The sequence below is a fragment of the Phasianus colchicus genome, chromosome 1, assembly GCF_987193195.1.
Source record: "Phasianus colchicus chromosome 1, bPhaCol1.hap1.1, whole genome shotgun sequence".
Taxonomy (NCBI): domain Eukaryota; kingdom Metazoa; phylum Chordata; class Aves; order Galliformes; family Phasianidae; genus Phasianus; species Phasianus colchicus.
In genome coordinates, this window is record NC_143436.1 from 145,559,544 (window position 1) to 145,577,783 (window position 18,240).

General features: G+C 43.1%; 1 protein-coding gene across 1 annotated transcript in view; it reads right to left on the reverse strand.

Moving 5' to 3' along the window:
* CLYBL (citramalyl-CoA lyase) overlaps positions 1-18,240 on the reverse strand; it is a 155,825-nt gene that overhangs the window by 127,754 nt on the left and 9,831 nt on the right. The gene's annotated exons all lie outside the window — the stretch shown is intronic.

The following is an 18,240-nucleotide window of genomic DNA, read 5'->3' on the forward strand; positions in this document are numbered from 1 at the left end:
TCCCCCCCCCCCCCACACCGAAATCCTCCCGCACCACCTCCCGTGCCCGCGGCGCGGCCTGGGACCGCCTCCTTTCCCCCAAAGCCCCGCGCTGGCAGCAGGGCCGGGCCGGCCGGGCACACAGACGGGCCGGCAGCGACACCCGCCGGCCGCCGGTAGAGGAACCCGGGCGGGAGGCAGCGGCACGGGCAGGAGAGCGTCGGGGCGGCCCCTCCCTGCCTTCACGTCTTCGCTTCGGTCGCCCGTGATGCTTCCTTCCAAGGAGAAGCTCGCAGAGGCTCCCCCGACTGCGTTCGCTGTTAATATTTCAGCGCTTGTTTTTGTCAGCTCGCTAATGAAGCTGTTGTTATCGCTGGGATGCGCGGCGAGGGAGGCACGCGTGCCGGTTGCTCCCTTCCCAATTTGTTTTCCCCTGAAGAAAACAGAGGCATGTCTCTGGGAAGGAGCTGGGGAGCAGCTTTCTGCTCGGCCCCAGCCAGCTTGCTGCACCTTCCAGCACCTTCTGTCAGAGGATTTCAGAGGGCTGCACGGGCTCTAATTAATTACCCGGGCTCGACACGCGTGCACAGGGAGAGGTGGGATCCGCTGTACGGATGGGGAATGGCTTGCATGAGGTGACCACTCTAGCAAGCCAGGAATCAAAAATACTAATATTCTGCTTCTGGATTCCCATGCTTTAAATATGAAAGCCAGCAGCTGAGGGCAGACGACAAAATTAACGCCCTGTCGGCTCGCAATCCGCCTGGAGACATGCAGATTCACAGAGATCTGCAGCACGCTGCCCTCCTCATGTGCACACACATACCTGTTTGTACAGCTGCTTATCCCCAAATACAGAGACAAAACAACGCAAAGAATGAATTAGAAATCACTAGAAAGGAGAGGTGAGTTAATTTGAAAAATATGAGCAGGTGCAGGGCTGCTTGACCAAGCCTTTGAGGAGCTGAGAGCCCGTTTGGTAGGTGGCACGAGGAGGGATGTCCCTGAGTTAGGAACTACAAAGGAGAGGGCTCCAGCATCAGTGCAGGCCAGACAGGGGGCAGAGATGGGAGACAAATACTGATGTGAGTGGAGTGACCACAGGGATGGACTGCGACCAGATTTTCCAGGGCTACTGAAGATTCCCTGGGCACCTGGCAGGGTCTTTGAGAGCAGGATACCTAAATCCCACCGATTTCAGTAGATGCTGCCATGTCTAACCTGCTTATACTCTTTTCAAAATCCAATTACGTGCCAGCTGCATGTTTAAGAACCTGAACACATTTGAAAATTCACTGTGAGGCTGCAAGACAGATCCATTTTAATAGCAAAGCACTGGTGTGCCAGTATCAAGAATTAAAAGAAGAGTCCAATTCCCTCCCTGCTCGGGAAGCAATTGGTTACATTCAAAGAAATAACAGTGTGTTTGCCGAACTGTGCACACTGAGCATTCCTCCTTTCAGCTCCTCTCTTTGCCCTTTGCAATAAACCAGTCCGTGTAAAAAGAGGACCTCAGTGGGACTGCTGACCCAACAGAGCCAGCAGCGGTGCTGCTGCGGAACAAGAGGTGTGAAGCGAGCTCATGGAGCTGGCTGGGATGCTGGCGGGACAGCGGTGTGTCACTGTGTATGCTGGGAGGCAGGGGACAGGCAGCTGGCGTGATGGCAGAGCTGCCACCGTGCTCAGGTTGTGGCCAGAGACAGCCCTGTTGCTTTCCAGGGAGCTCTGAGGCAACTCGGGAAAGATGGCATGCTATTCTGAAATAGCCATATATTATATACACAGCACTATGAACTACAGCACTTGTGATAAGGATTGTTTTCTCTGTAGCAAGACTGTTTCTCAAGGTTATTTTGCCAGTGCATGTTTTCCTATAAGTTTTGATGCTTTCGTTTATGTATTTTTTTTTAGAACACCATTAAAATAGGGCTGCTGAGGGGCTGCCAGGCTTTCCCAGGAGCTCGCTTTAAATATGTAGGTAGCAGATGTCTCCTGATGACCGATGAACCTTAACATCCACAGAACAAAATCTCAACAAACAACAGCCTAACGAGGGTGTGCTTCTGGAAGGCTCTTAGAAAAAAACAGTATTTCTTAAGAACTTTAATGCTAAGATCTAAAGTGACACAGCGAACCCATTGTGTTTTCCGCCAGTGTTGTTTTGCTCTATACAGCTGTGTTTTCACAGATGCAAAACCATGTGTCTTCAGCAAAAGGTCTACTCTTCCCTTCAGATGTGAAGGAAGATCAAAGGTTCAGACACAGAAATACAAGATCCTTTTCCCTTTGGAACATGTTTTTTTTTTTTTTTTTTTTTTTTTTTGGTGGCTCCACACCAGAATTCCCATCTGTTGTCCTTATGCATCATACAGGTTAACCTTGGCGGTAGGGTTGGCGAGGCTGCTATCTCAGCTAAGGAGCACGGAGATGAATCACTCTTGCGTGTACGCTGCGAACATCGCACCAAGCAGCAACAGCAGAGCTGCATCACACAACAGCCATCACTGCATGGCGACAGGCCTGAACTGGGCTCGTTCCTTCCTTCCTTCCCAGCAGAAAACAGGCATTTCCTGAACGGTCGACCACAAAATGCTTCACAAATCAGTGCAATTCCTTCGGATTAAATGGCATCGGTTTGACTTACAGCACGAGGGATTAGACAATACTATTTGATGCCGTGTCTGTTCCTTTCCTCATCAGGCAGGCCGCAGACCATCCGTGCATTCACATTCCTGCAGCTGGCTGTAAAGGCGCAGATATCTTGATGGAGGCACTAAAGCAAACCATTTCTACCACTGCCATCCGTGAACAATTCACCTGCGTGGAACAGTAACGGCTCTTTAAACAGTCGAGTGTCCGAGGCAGTGGTACCCTCGGAAATGACGCCCAACCCTCGGCACACGCTCGCTGAACAGGAGAAAAGCGAGCCGTGCGTGTATCACGGGACGGGAAACGAGGCGGCCGTGCAGCCCCGCCGCTCTCCCCGCCGCCGGCTTCGGCCCGCTCCGCTCCGCCGGGGCAGCGCTGCCACCTGGCGGCCGCGGCGGCCCCGCGCGGAGGGCGGCGTGCAGGGCGAGGCTTCGGGCCGCGCCTTCCCACCGCTCCGCCCGGCCCCGGCCTCGCACGTCGGAAGGCCGGGCCCGTTCCCTGAGTTCTGACCAGGTGCGCGATTGTGCGTTGCCACCCTGCATCCCCCGGGATGCCAACCTCAGGGCTGCGAGCGCGGATCTGCGTGTTTTATGGGCCTGAACTGATGCCCCATCAGGCTGCAGAAAACCCCAAAAGCACACAGTGCAGATTTTACTCTCCTTGAGAAAAACACGTGGCAGTGTTGTTATTTGGAGAAGGCAGCGTGGCCATGGAGGAACAGCTCTTCCATTGGAGATGGTATCCATTGGGCATAGCAGGGCTTAATTTCTACTTGAAAAATAATCAACGGCTAATAGGCTTTAAGTTCACCAAAGATAACTGCTGAGAACAGTTTTTGTCAAGTCTGGCCTCTTCTTTTTTTTCCTTCTTAAGTCTCTCTAAAAGAGCAAAGACAGTGCCACGGTTCCAGAGCAGGAGGCAGAAAGGAGCACATGTCAGAGAACCAGATGTCCACCTGCGTGGTTGCAATTTTCAACATTTTATAAATCCTTCAAAATGATGTATGTTTTTTAAAATCAGCATTTATCACCATTTGCCAATTCAAGTCTAGCAGAAAAGAGATTGCAAAAGGAATCATCTTCCCTTGCTCCATACAACTTCATTTGTGGTCATTCTGCTCCTTACAGAAGCAGCAGAAGCTGGCTATAGCAGCAATTGCATGGGGCATAATTCAGCACCGTGTTTTCACATGACCTCTGAGCAAACCAGAAGGATACCAGCCTGAGTTCTGTAGCTACAGAATTTTGTATTGCTGTTCACAGACAAGCACAAAGAGCACTCCAAGGGAAGCACTCACTACAGCTTGTTGAATTTCTTTTTCTATATTGAGAAAGAACTAAAAAAAAAAAAATCATTGTCAAAGCTTTGGCGTTTTGTTTCAGTCAAAGTATATGGGCACATCCTGGTGTATGGTTTTCATTTTACCAGCCTTTTATTTTTATCAAACCAAAAAGAAAAAAAAAGGTAAGAGGTAGAGAGAGTGAGGAATGAAAGCAAAACAAAGTAAAACAAAATGCTGTTCATTTTTTCTTTAAATAGAAATATCAGGAGCGAAAAAGTATCATTTTCCAAAACTCTGGATATTTTGCTTTACATTTTTCAACCTAATATTACCTGAACGGAAGCTTAGCAAAGATGTCAATCAGCCAATGATTGATTTACATTTCACAGAGAACATGGAAAAAAAAGGAAAAACATCTTTACTGAAATGGTGAGGAATCTGGTGCCATTGAATGAGTGTGGAAAGAAAGTCTTTGTAGCTTAGTGAGGGAGAAGCAGGTATATGAAATGCCTTCTAGGGAGCTGCGTAAAGCAGCAGGACACACGCTGCTTTCAGTGATTTAAGGCTGCAGGCAAATGTCCTCCTCCAAACAGGACCTGTTCAGGCACCAACCTGGGGTGCTTGGGAGGACCCAGCAGCCAGACGCCATCAGCTTCCAGCCCTGCCAGCAGAGGTAGGTTGCACAAGTGCCCCCAACCCTGTTCCAGGCAAAATGAGCCCCATTAGAGTGTATCAGGTATCTCTGAGGCAGATCCCCAGAAGCAATCACATCTCCTGGAGTGGCAGTAGAGCCACTCTCAACCAGCACAGCTGGTTCCTAAATGTACATCTCCTGCCTTCCTCCAGCTGCCTGCTGCTGGTAAAAGCTAGCACACAGAGCCGTTTCAGGACAGCAGTTCCAGTTAACAAGCTAGAGCTACGCGTTACACTCCCATGCCATGCTTTTGCCTTGTCCAACCATGGTTTTGCTTATTTACTCTGTAATTAGAATTCAGCTGTGAATTCCCTTCCCTTGCACTGATTAATTTTCATTTCCGAACCAATTAGTGAAGGCTAAACTTTAGGGCACGTACAAGGGAAACTGTTGCACAGCCTCTCACCAGAAGAAATTATTCCATTTATTCTATTTCAAACAGAAAGCTTTAATGCCTCTTTGTTGTGAGAGCAACCTAGATCAGAGAAGTGACAACTCATCTTCACAACAGCAGTAATGTGAGCGCCCACTATCTGAACACAGGTTTGTAATGTAACATGATTAAACAGTCTTTTTTGTTGTAGAAAGATGTAAACAATCGCTACAATCACGAGACCCGACTTTTTCTGCAATTGCAGATTTCCTCTGTGCTAATTTGCTAGTCCAACACTTCTGGTGTTTCAATAGCAGGGGGTCTGCATTAGCAACGTTGGTCTTTTTGTTAACAAAAACCTCAAACCTCCACATTTGGTTCGGTCTGCACCTAGGCACCAGAGAGGGATGTCTGTGCTACGTGGTTGCTTCAGGCTGAAGTTACTTGAACCTTCAGTAGTAACAGGTGATTTCAAGGAACGAGGCTCTTCACCGTATTAAAATTACCAGTACCTATAAATATGTTCCTCTTCAAATTTCTTTAGACTTAGCAAGGAAGGCTGGGAGTATTTGGACTGTACTTATGATGTTGTCACGCTCATTAGAAGTCACCCAGATTTGCCCAAGTTCAAAAACTCTGAAAAACTTCAGTGCAACATCAGGAGGTAAGATCTGTTGCATCCGAGATGGTAATAATCTACATATTTTGCTGTGCTCCTTCCATGCACAGCCCTTGGTCAGACTACACCATGAAGCATCCCAGCCCATTGCTGCAGCTCCATGGGCACAGCTCAGGTATGGATCCCACAACTTCTGCCCTGTGATTGTGGCTCCCAGCAGCTCTGGGAAGGTGAGGCAATGGGGCATTCCCACAAACATTCCCCCAAAACTTTGAGGTTAGTGTGAAGCCTTGGAGGAAGAATGGGACTGAAATAACTCACTGAGGACAGGACAGAGCTGGAGCAGAAGGCATTGCATCACATGGAGTAGCGCGCAGTGCACATGAGCACTGTTAGTCTCCCCAAATAATAAAAAAACAACAACCTAGAACACCATCAAAAAACAGAAGTATCAGTGCCATCAAATGTAATCGAATTGTTAGACAAGGCAGTGGGACTTTGGCAGGTCATGATTCCAATGATCTGCTTGTTCTGAGTGCTTATATCATAATGGGAAGGCTGCAAGTAGCCCTAATGGCACTGTAACACCCATCTTCCTTCCACCTCCTGTGATCTTGTCTTCCTGTGTCTCTTGCTACGAAGACAAGTCTCCTGCCTGCTATACCAAGCCAGAGGGTGCTGATACTGCATCAGTGCCCAATACCTTGGTGTGACACCACACTCATAACCAGGCGTTGCTCAGCCCAGCTCTCCAGCTGCTGTGCCAGGATACCATGGGAGATTCAGTGTCATTTTGTGCTAAAATGCCCTCTCAGCAAACCTGGCAAGACTACCCTAAACTGCATCACTAAAACTACAGAACAAGTGAACAAGAAATTAGGAAACAGCCAAGTTTACCTTTTGGTATAACATAAATTCAGCCCTTGGAGCACACAGCTTATGAAATCACCTTTAGCAATACATTTTCAAAGGTGTTTCAAGGGACTGAACTGAATCACAACTGGATGAAGAAGACCGCAGAAACCTGGGAGGCTTTTTTTGTTTGTCTGTTTACATTTCCTTTGAAAAGTTTAAGGTTTTAGGATGTGTTTTTTTAATTTATTTTAGGTTTTGACCTTAGCTGGAGACACACAAAAGTTGTGCTAGCTGGTGTACCGTTGTATGGTTGTTGGATATGTAGGGGATGACACTAACAGCCCCAAACGTAACCTTTGAGGCTAGACGATGAATGAACTCATCTAAAATCTACCTTCTTACTTTAAACAGTACTTAGTTAACATAAATTATTTGGATAACTAACTGCAGCAAGGCCAGGAGCTGGATCTGCCCTCTACCAAGCAAATGCTTCTGATGGACAGTCAGCTGAACATGAGCCAGAAGTGTGCCCAGGTGACCAAGAAGGCCAATGGCATCCTGGCTTCTATCAGGAATGGTGTGGTGAGCAGGACTGGGGAAGTCATCCTGCCCCCGTATTCAGCATTGATGAGGCCCCACCTCGAGTACTGTGTTCAGTTTTGGGCACCTCAGTACAGAAGGGATATTGAGGTGCTGCAGCAGGTCCAAAGAAGGGCAGCAAGGCTGGTGAATGGCTTGGAGAATATGCCCTGTAAAGAGAGACTGAAGGATCTGGGGAAAAGGAGGCTGAGGGGAGACCTTATTGCTCTCTTCCAATATCTGAAAGGTGCTTACAGTGAGAGCGGGGTTGGTCTCTTCTCACTGGTGACAGGTGACAGGACGAGGGGAAATGGCCTCAAGTTGCGCCAGAGTAAGTTTAGGTTGGATAGTAGGAAACACGTTGCAGAAAGAGTTGTTAAGCACTGGAATAGGCTCCACAAGGAGGTGGTTGAGTCACCATCCCTGGATGTGTTTAAAAACCATTTGGATGTGGTGCTCAGGGCCATGATTTAGCAGAGGGTTGTTAGAGTTAGGGTAGTATGGTTAGCTCATGGTTGGACTCGATGATCTTTAAGGTCTTTTCCAAACAGTGATTCTATGATTCTATGATTCTATCTGGTAAGTCAAGCACAATACTAGTTAAGGCAGTGTTCTGGAAAGCAACAGGTTTGAATCCTTTCAGAAAGAAGAACTGATGCCATTGCTTCTTACCACAGAGCAATTTATAAGTAAGAAGGTGCTCCCATCAGAGTTTTTGTATCTTAGCCTCTTCTGCTAGGGTCCTTTCTAATTAAATAAAATTCCCTGATGCTTCTGTGACTGCAATAAAGGGCTAAGTGAGTCTCAATTGAACAAAAGTACTTTCCTGAAACCCAAAGTAAGGTTGCTAGATTTAAGAAAAGCCTGTGATTTAAGGCATTTTTGCAGTATTTCTCTGGGCTCAGGTAGCTCCGGCTCACTGCATATTCCACATATTGCCAGCTTTCCTCACGTGTAGTGGAGCCGCAGCCACAATGCTCTGTGGCTCTCTAGAATTTTGTACTTGGCATAGAAATAGAAGTATTCGGACATACAAAAGTAGAAGAGTGCAGGTGAAAAAGACTTGTGTGCCCAAAGCTTCTGTTTTGTTTTTTTTTTTTTTTGTGGTTGTTCTTTACTTTTGTCTTTGGGGTAGTGATTTTTTTTTATTTATTTATTTTTAAATACATAGAAGCCATTAATGAAATAAATCGAGCTTTTACACAGCTCAACTCACTGGTGCTTCTCGTAAGAGTAGAGGAAGCTTTTTTCTCTAACCCAGCCTCGCTTTTCTGCTCTGATGGCAAAGTGCCTCAAAGCTGAGTGCTGAAATACAGATCCCTCCTTTCACTGTAAGCTGACAACTGAGCACTCATGTCTGTGGGACAGTCATGATCCTCATCTCCCTGTGCCTCAGCTCTCTGTTCGTAAAACAGCAGTAATACCAGCCCTTTTCATCGCAAGGGTTTTCTGAAGATAAATTAATTAATGTTTGTTAAGCATTCAGATATTTATAGCAATAAGTGCCATAGAAAAGCTCATGAGGAAATTAACAATTCTGTCTTCACAGCAGGGTTTCAATAGTGTGCAGTAAATAAGGCCTAGGGCTACACATTGAAAAATTAGGAGAAAACAAAATATTGAATAACTGCTCATTAACTCAGCATCGTCCATCCTGTTCAGTAACTGAGACAGGAGTCCTGTGGAAAAAACTGTATGATCCTGAAATTAAAGACGACGTTATCACGCGACTCTGTAAGAGGCCTGAACTTCAATTGCACCAGCTATCATAATTCTGACATTTCCTAACTCCTGGGCATTTTACTTTGCAGCCTTAAGAAGGCTGTCTCGAGCTGGCGCATGTCTTTGCGGAGCCTCCCATTATGAGAAAAGAATTGTAAGAATGCAGTATGTATGGAGATCTGCAGGCTGAATGAATGCCATTATCATAAAAGAAAACAAGCTTAAAAGAAAAAACGCATTGGAAGAGAATTTCAGCAAAATTTTGCTTCAGTTTTTAAAAAAATAGAATATTACTAGTCAATCAGTTGACATCAATAATATGCAATTTATGGGAATTTCCAAAGGAAATGGGGTCAGAGACTGTATTTACCCACTAAAGCAAGACGCGATCACCCACAACATGACAATACAGTCTTCAATCCACTTTCTCTCTCCGTCACAACATTTGGATGTGAAAGCTGGAAATCAAGTGCCTTAGAATACACAAGGTGTTAAAAATAAAGCTGGCTTGAAACAAAGACCCAGAGTATTTGGAGCTTAACAATTAACTCCTTGTTTGCAAAATTTCACTGAGAAAGAAAGCAGAATATTATGGACACATTAAGAATGGAGCAAGAATGTTTGTCTGGGCACAAGAGTGCCTCTGGGCAGCAGGAGGACAGCACAAAACGGGCTGCCTGCAAGTATCCCTTGACAGTCTTTCCCAGAGAGGGCAATTTAGGAGGAAATGAAACAGCAAAGCTACCTGCCTGTCAGGACAGATGGTATCATTGAGTCTCATCTGCAGCATCTAGCATGCCAGTGGATTTAAATGTGACATCTTCATAGTTAAAATGTAAAAAATAAAGAAATTAATATTGGGGGGGAAAAAAAGAAAAGGAATATAATTACAAAAGTTACACATGTTCACCTACTTGGGAAGTCTTGTATGCCTTTCTTCCGATATTTAATCTCAGAATGAGATACTTGTTCCAAAATTAAAAGGGGTAGTTTAGGAAAGGGAAAAAAAAAAAACAAACCAACAACTAAAATCAAAACAAATGAAGAAATCAAAGAAAACCCAACAAAACAAGCAAACAAAAAATCTATATGCTGATTTACATAGAAGAGATGAGGCTAGAACTTATCTTGTTAAAATAAAACAAACTCTAAAAAGAAAATTTCTAGTAAGAAACTAGAAGATAGAATGAAAAAGAACAACAGGAATTCTTTTCTGCACTTCGCATCTAAATTCACTAATAATATGATAAAATTCATTAACTAAGATTTGGTTATTTTCTTTTTCCTTCCACTGCAAAACAAAAGCAAAATGGTGGGAGAACCAAAACGTAGTTGATGTGGCTATAAAACACTGGTTCTGCCTGAAACACGCGCTCATTCTCTGAAGGGCAGCCTTCTACATTGAAGATTTCCCCAGGGGAAAAATCTCAAGGATATTATAACGGTGTGCAGCAACACTGACACTGTACTGTTTGTCTGTCGGGCAGGATTTTGCAGTGAAAAGTTTCTCTACAAAGATTATTCACTGCAGTAATGTAAGGCCCTACTTTGTGATTCCTCCTACCCAAATAAAAAAAAATCCCATAGACTTCAGAGCAAGCGAATGGATTGCTAATGATTGGATGACTGTAATGCAGAATCGAATGGTACACTTTTTCCATGCGTTGTGCTCCTATTAAACTACCTCTACAGAATTACACTAATTACGTACTTAGTAAAATGCCTACTTTCAATTAATTAGCTCATATTCCTCATTTAAGATTAGCCCTTAAAAATAATTAGGTATTAAATTCAAGACCACAAACGGCAGATTCAGAAGTCAGGCCGCACGGGGCTGGAACACGCGCTGCTCGTGTACGTACACGGCCTTGTGCTGACTGCAGGACTTGTGTCGTCCATACCTTTTCAAGGTTGTTTTTTTTTTCCTTTTGGTTAGAAGTATTTCTGTGGACAGGCCACAAGCTTACCAGCTGTAACTGGGTTTGAAACCTGCGGGAACACCCCAAAGCGGCTGCAGGCAGTGGGAATTTTGCCTTGCCTTCAGCCAGGCGCAGTTCCACTCCAAGGCTTTTTGCTCCCCAATACGCAGCTCCCGGGAGCACCAGGCTACAGTTCACGACCACCCGACCGTCACAAAAGACAAGACAGCAAAAGCAATGTTAGAGATTTGTTCAGCCCGGCGGCGGCCCTAACTGGTGTGACCATCCAGCTTTTCTCCGCACATGCGCCCATTTGCAAACCCCGCTCGGTGCTTTACAAACCTGCACCTGGGAGCAAACGTTTCCACAGCAAAGCACTACTTTTCAGTCACACCATTGTCTGGAGCTGGTGGCAGGCTGGCGGCCGTGTCACAGAAATGCTGTTAGCGGCAGGGTGCGCGAGGGGAGAACTTGCCTTACGTTGCTTTAAAGCACATGCACGCGCACAGGCGCTCGCACAGCCTGCTCAGCGCCCAGAAAATGGACAGACTGAGGAGCATCTGTGCTGGGGGGGGGACGTGGGACAAATAAGTAATTGCTGTTTTCACTAAGTAAAGCAGAAAATTACAGCATATCAACAGCCAAGCATGTTTGTTGCCGGGGAAGAACCATTTGTGTTCCAGTTTGGGCTTTTTACTCATTTGAAGTCTGCGCCTCAAAGCACATTAAAAGCATTTTAATTATTGTCGTGGGTTTATGTCCCTGTATAGATTTAAAGTCTATAAACACTGTGTGCGTGTGTGTGAAAATAAATAAATCCAAGCGAAATTTCCACATTTTCAACAAGGAAATCTGGACGAAGAAGCAGCCCTAAATTATCTCCTTAGAAAATGTCTAATCCTTTTCAGCAAGCACACACTGCATTAAAAATCTGTCTTAGTTTACCAGAAAAGTGTGTGGCTCTATGTGTGTTTTCCTAACTACATTCAGCTCTCTTCAAAAAGACACCCTCCAGAATAGCACTCTTTAGGGACAGTGTTTCAGGGTTGACAAGAACATTAAACCATATTATAATTATCTCTTCAATGAAAACACGGCTTTGTAGTGGAGGCAATGCACCGTTCTCAAGGCGAGTGTTATTAGGCTGGATGTGTTTTCTTGGAAGGAGATTCATGGAAAGAAAAAAGCTTTATAATTTACTGCAAGGAAAAAAACACAGAAGACATGTCATGCATAGCAAAAGGGATTTTACAAAGAAGGTACTAAGTTGAGTGCCTCACTTATCTTCAAGAATGCTTGTCCATAGTAAGTGTGGGGATCGGTTTAACACAAGCTACAATATACACATAACACACACATTCAATTCTCCGTGACCATTCATATAGATAACTGCAAAAAAATTGGCTGTAAAGTAAGGAAAATCTAAAGCAATTACCTCCTATGCCATAAATGGGTTCTGTCTCATTCTTTTAGAGGTCACCCCTGATCAGCACTCATTCTTATCACGGTTCAGATAATAAAATCTGTTTTTTGTAATGTGAATACAAAGATTTCCTAATTCTTCTTCCACATTCTATATACTGTTTTTCCACATTAACTTGGAAATTAGAAAGCACCAGTACTGAAACAGTGAGCAAAGTTGCAAACTCCACTGAGAAAATTCTAACTAACTAAAATTTAACATGTATATGTATACACATCTTCCTTGCATATGCACTCTTGTTTGTTCTAAAAAAATAATATTCCTGATTCGTGGAGTTTTTCCAATGCCCTGAATTATTTTAAAATAGGGATTTTCCTCTTGTTTGCAAAAACAAGGTTGCAGCTTTTTTCTTCAGCGACGCTGGCGAATCGATAGACATTTCTGATCTGAATCTCAAAAAAGAATGAGCCACAGGAAAGAAACAAGTGCTGTTAACTGGCAGTTTAGATACACCCTGACACGGCAAACATTGACAATATGATGAAAAACATGTGCACAACGTGCTAACAGAGAATTGCAAAGCTGCGGTGTTTCAGTTGTGCGCACGCAAGTACAGGCACACATGGGCGTAATCACAAAAGACAACAGCCCCAGTACACAGCTACTAAAATATATCCCATTGGCCTGATACTAGACACAACAGCTTGAGCATTCTTATAAAAAAAAAAAGTCAGAAACTCACCAAATCCTGGTTTTAAAAGCAATGATAGGTATCCAGAGAGAGAGCATTCTGAACAGTCAATTGCTTTCACATTTTGTCCCAGGACTTTAAAAGTTAAAGGCATAGTTCTGCCAATTGTGAGATGCCCCATCCAGCACAGACCACCCACAACTACTGATTTTCCATCTGGTGAACAAAACAGACATCTCCCTAATTATTTTTAAAAAGGTTTTTTTTCCTAACATACTTCCTTTATTTGTCTGTGACCTGGAACTTAATGGAAAACCTGGTAGATGCCAACCTCATTTCTTGTAATGAAGCATCTTATTTTCCTACTTTAAGCACGCTTATTTAGAGGCTGTTTAATAGAAGCTTACTGCTGCAGCCGATCTTTGGTAGGACCTAAATTACAAAATAGTTTGAAATTAGAACAACTTTATATCTAACCCTAAACATTCTAGTTAAACACGAACCATTAGAAATTCTTTCCTTAAACCAGCATATTAAAACAGAATGCAACTGGGTTTACAGTCTCCTATGCTGGGCTCCCATATTGCCGGTGTCAAAATTTATGCCTTTTTTCAGCAATATGGTTGCCATTGCCAGCACCACATTTATAAATGCCAACTGTAATTAAAATCTGGCACCTCATATTAAGCTCGCTTAAAGATTAAAAAAAAAAAATCTTTATTTTAAAATATTCCTTGCAGCGTATGCAGGCGTAAAAAAAAAAAAAAAAAAAAAAAAAAAAAAAAAGTTCTTCTTCTGCCAGTTTTAGAAACATTACAGAAAAAAATGGTCCAAGTTGTCCTGAAAATTGGTCTAGAAAAACCTATATACAGTGCTAATCTTTCACAGTGGATGCATGTGAGGGAGAGATGGCAAAATCCGAGTTTTACTCAAAGAAGGACTACAAAGAGATAGCACATCCCTAAACCCAGAATCCGGGCAGCCAGATGGGGCAGGTAACTCACAGCCTTTACACCAGCATTGTGTACACGTGCTGGTGTTGTTTGGTTACCCATAAAGCCTCAAGCCTAGCAGGGCTGCCTGCAGGACAAGGCTGGCAGCACGGAGGGCCATTTTCACATCGATGATCTTGCAAACAGCCACCACCTTGCTTTTATGCTGCTTATATATCCTTCATTGCTTCATCACTATGTCCCAGCAATGGGCAGCAGGCTCACCCTTACAAAAATCCCCTGCTGTGCACACCAGCAGGAGAGAAGTGACTGGGAGGAGGTTCCCGGAGGCTCAGGACATACAGGCAAGACATATAGCATTATTTCAGGAAATAACTGTGAGGCAAAAGTGGGGAGTCAGGGAAACTCATCAAAGCTACCAACAGCACCGCAGCAGAGCACTGTAAGATCTGCTTCTTGGCCTGGCAGTGCCACACCACGCGGCTCCGTCACTCCGGTCATTGATCTTGTCTGGTCAGAAACAGAAAGTAATGGTTTTTCAGAGCTCTATAATGAGAAGCGCTGAATTAGCACCTACAGGAAGAGCTTCACCACGTGGGAAGACAAAGGGTGATGTCCATTCGAAAGCCTGAGCGCCAGGGACCGGCTGCAGCAGGACTTGGCATCTCGGCAGCCAAGGGATGCTGACCGAGATACTCTTCATCCCAGCCGCCATCCCGAGCTCATTCTGCTGCTGCCTGAAGCAGCCTTTTTCTCATGATCCCATTGGCAGAAGAGGTAATTAAATTTCATTGTGGGGTGTCCCACATGCCAAATGTTTAGAGACAGGACTGAAAAATTTATTTTCCCTATTCCCTTGAGTTCGCATTCCTGGGCTGAATTTCCAGATCCTACTTACTTACGTTCATTTCCCTTATAGGTACCTCGGTTATTGATGACTTTCAGCAGAATGAAATCTTTTAAGCCACTTATTTCAAAACAATGAGTTAAATAACCAACCAGAAAACCCTGAGTTAAATAATTAACTTGAATCTTGTTTTCCCATTTAAACATTTTAGTTATATTCTTGAAGAAAGGTTAGTTCTCAGTTTGTATGTTGCTTTGTAACTAAATATAGCTTTTACACTAAATTTGGCACTCCTTATTGCTAGCCAGAAGGAGAGAGTAGCTCTACTGATATCTATTTAAGCTTTTCTATACCTCGTTATGTATTTTTTCACATTAATTTTATTTTTATTAGAAAATCATGTATGGCGCAATTCTTATTTACTAGCTGATCCCTTTGTGTGTACATATGATTTATGTTTCTTTGGATGGAAACTGGAATACAACAAAATTAGAGGCACGGTGCACAGCACTGTTGTAAACAAGCTGGACTTAAAATACATACATAAATTGTGGTGTGATTTGATTAAAATCGGCCTATTAAAATAACTCAGTGTTAGCTGGAATTAGCACCGATCTTGTATTTGGTCATAATATCCTTCAATATTGTAGTATTACAAAATTTAATCCTCTCATAATTACCTTTTATTCTCAAATTGGTAGAGAACAAGCTTTTCTGCTTCTTTTAACTCCCAGTTGGTCAAGAATAAATTAATCATTTAATTCAGTTAATTGAATGTATTGAAGAAAATATTCTCTTGGTACTTGCACAAGAGACTGCTGATCTCAAAAGCCAGCTCAGTACTTCAAACAACTCAGGTTTCCAGAGTTTAGGCAGTGACTTTCATCAGTTCAATGGTCTGACATGCACCCTGGAAGCAAGAAAGCATTATTTCTGTTTTGTTTATTTTTATGATTTATGCAGATTGCAGTAAGCTTAGGCCTTGGCACCATTTTAATATATTTAGTTTTAAGAATGAAACCATTATTTTAAAAACTGTTACTTATTTCTTGATTACTAAGTTTTTCCAATCACACTGATCCTGGGTTCAGCTCTTTGCTTTTCATTTAGTTCCAAAGTATTTTTTTTTATGGTGGAAGGTGCTGGCATCACAGCATTCTAATGCTGTGAGCTAGCAAAACCTCGTCTTATATATTCTATACAAAAAATGCTAGAAAATATTTGTATCAGTTGTAGAATCAGAAAGTGGTCTGAAAAAAAGAAACTGGAAATGTCTAGAATGTTAAAAAATGTCAGTACCTAACATCCTGACCTAACATCCTTCGTGGCTGTAGAGTGAAGATATTCTACAGCCTGTCCTCCCAACACAGCAGACCTTGTGATGCTTTGCAGCAGATGCATCAGGAAGGTGGTCAAGACCTCCAAGCATCCTTGAGGTCTCTAATACCAGAGAGGCCCAAATTCTTGCTAATTCTTCCTATAACTTTACATTTGGCTTGAAACCAGTTAGTTTTGGCTCTTACATTCCCTAGTGAATAAGTGATTTTATACAGTCACACATTACAGTACCAAACCTAAGCCCCTGTGCATTCCTTTTTCTCTTTAAGATTCTCCAACTTGTCGGTGGTGTTTAAAGATTACCAGATCATTTCCCAAACAAAAGTGGTCAAAGAAGCTGATTTTCAAAAAAGTCCTCACACAAAAGAAAAATAGACCCTGCAGGTGCCTCAAGAAATGCAGCCCTTTGACAGTATATTCATTTTCTGGTTTATCCTGTTCAGGAATGTGGAGTTGAGTTCATGATGGACAATCATCTGCAATTAACATGCACATTATACAACAATACTGACCTTAAAGACAAAGTTGACTTAAATGAAGTCTATCATTTCAGACACAGTCAAAGGAAATCTTTCTTGTCTGCGCTGAAATAACAGTGGGCTTTTTTAGATTTCAAAATTTGGAAATGCTAAGTCATCATTCTCACTTCTAGCATGCCTTTGTGTAAGCACTGTTTATTCCTTTCTTTTTAATTTCTAGTGTACTGAACATGCTTTTTATCCATTCCAAAAGTTTTAAGTTGCTGAATCTAGACAAGCTTTTCTCTATTTTAAGATTCTGAATATGGTGAACATGAGTCATGGCAGGAGCTCCAGGCTTGAGAACACAGGCACAGGAAGGAAGGAGCACTATGTATGATCCTAGGTATTTATCAGAAGAGGTACAGCACATGGGTGGAAGGGAACGCTTTTAATTTTTAGCCTTACAAAGCTCTACAGTGTCAAAAGTTCAGAGTAAGGTTTTGAACCTTCAGACAGAAGTGATCAATTTCAAGCAAACTTCTAAAGAGCTGAAGAGCTTACATGGTCTCATCCTTGCTGGGAAGAAAGATTTCCCCTGAAGGATTACCATCAGTGAGAAAATGTAGCTAAACAACAGCAAAAAACAAATGGGAGGGGGGAAAGAAAAGCAAGAGCAGAGGCCAACACCCTGCTGCAATATAAGAAAGAGATGGCTGGACATTTTTGGCATTGGTCTGCCTTTTGCAGAGCAGTGACTGGCACTGCCAAAATTTGACAGACTGGCTTTTCCAAATGTCACATGAACGTACCTGAGCAACAGCCTTACTGGGCAACAGATACAAAATTACATGAAAGAGATTGAGGGAAGAAAAGTCCAGAAAGAGATACCTATTCCCCTGGAAGGTGACGTTTGCTGATCTAACACTATAAGCTTTCAGAACAAAAATCAAAATAGTAACTGCAGTAATCTCCTGCATTGACAAAACTAAATGCCAAGAAAAAGACCAGCTTGGGAGGAAAGCCCATGATTATGCTATCTGTCTATTAGGGGTAATATCTGAACAGATCAGGCTAATCTGGATGCCATGATCTTTCTTCATCTTGAGATAACATGTCTTGGAACAGGCCACTAGAGGAGTTTATTCCCTTATCACTAAAAACTCCAGAGCCACAATATGTAAGAAATCATAAATATCACTGTTTTCAACATTTATGAGTATTATGAGACATAGCTACCTCAGGAAAAAAAGTCAAAGTATGGTACAGAAGGAACAAGTGGTTATGGAAAGTAGTTTTGTGCTACCTCTTCTGTAGTAAACCTCCTGTGAAGTGATGGAGAAGGCTGCAGCTTGGCTCTTGGGCTGGGCTGCCACCTCCGGCAGAGGGAGCACCATCCAGCATTCAGCTGTTGAGCGTGATGTCATATGTCTTTTCCTGTGAATTAAGCTAGAATAATATTTATTTCCCATTTTGAAATCTTGCTGAAGGAGAGCGGAACTCCAGATTACCAGCCATATACTGAGCTCCCTGTTTGGTTTGCTGCAGGTAAACAGCAACTACAGTTTTTTACCATTCAACAGATGTTTGTTGGTCACTGTGAAAGCACCAGGAAGGTCAAAAAGCTGAATGTGCTTACAAATTAAACTGCCTTCTCATCCCCTTAATTATTACTCGTCTGGTTGAGATGGTTATGTGGAAAAAAATATTGGATTTCCATTGTCACCGTAGCAGCTGTGCCATGAGCAGAAAACCTCAGAGTTCAGGAGCGCCCATCTGCAGCCTTTTACAAGCCATAAACACCTCACACTGTACATAAGCTTTTCAGAAACTGAAAACGAATTGTACACTTTGTTTTG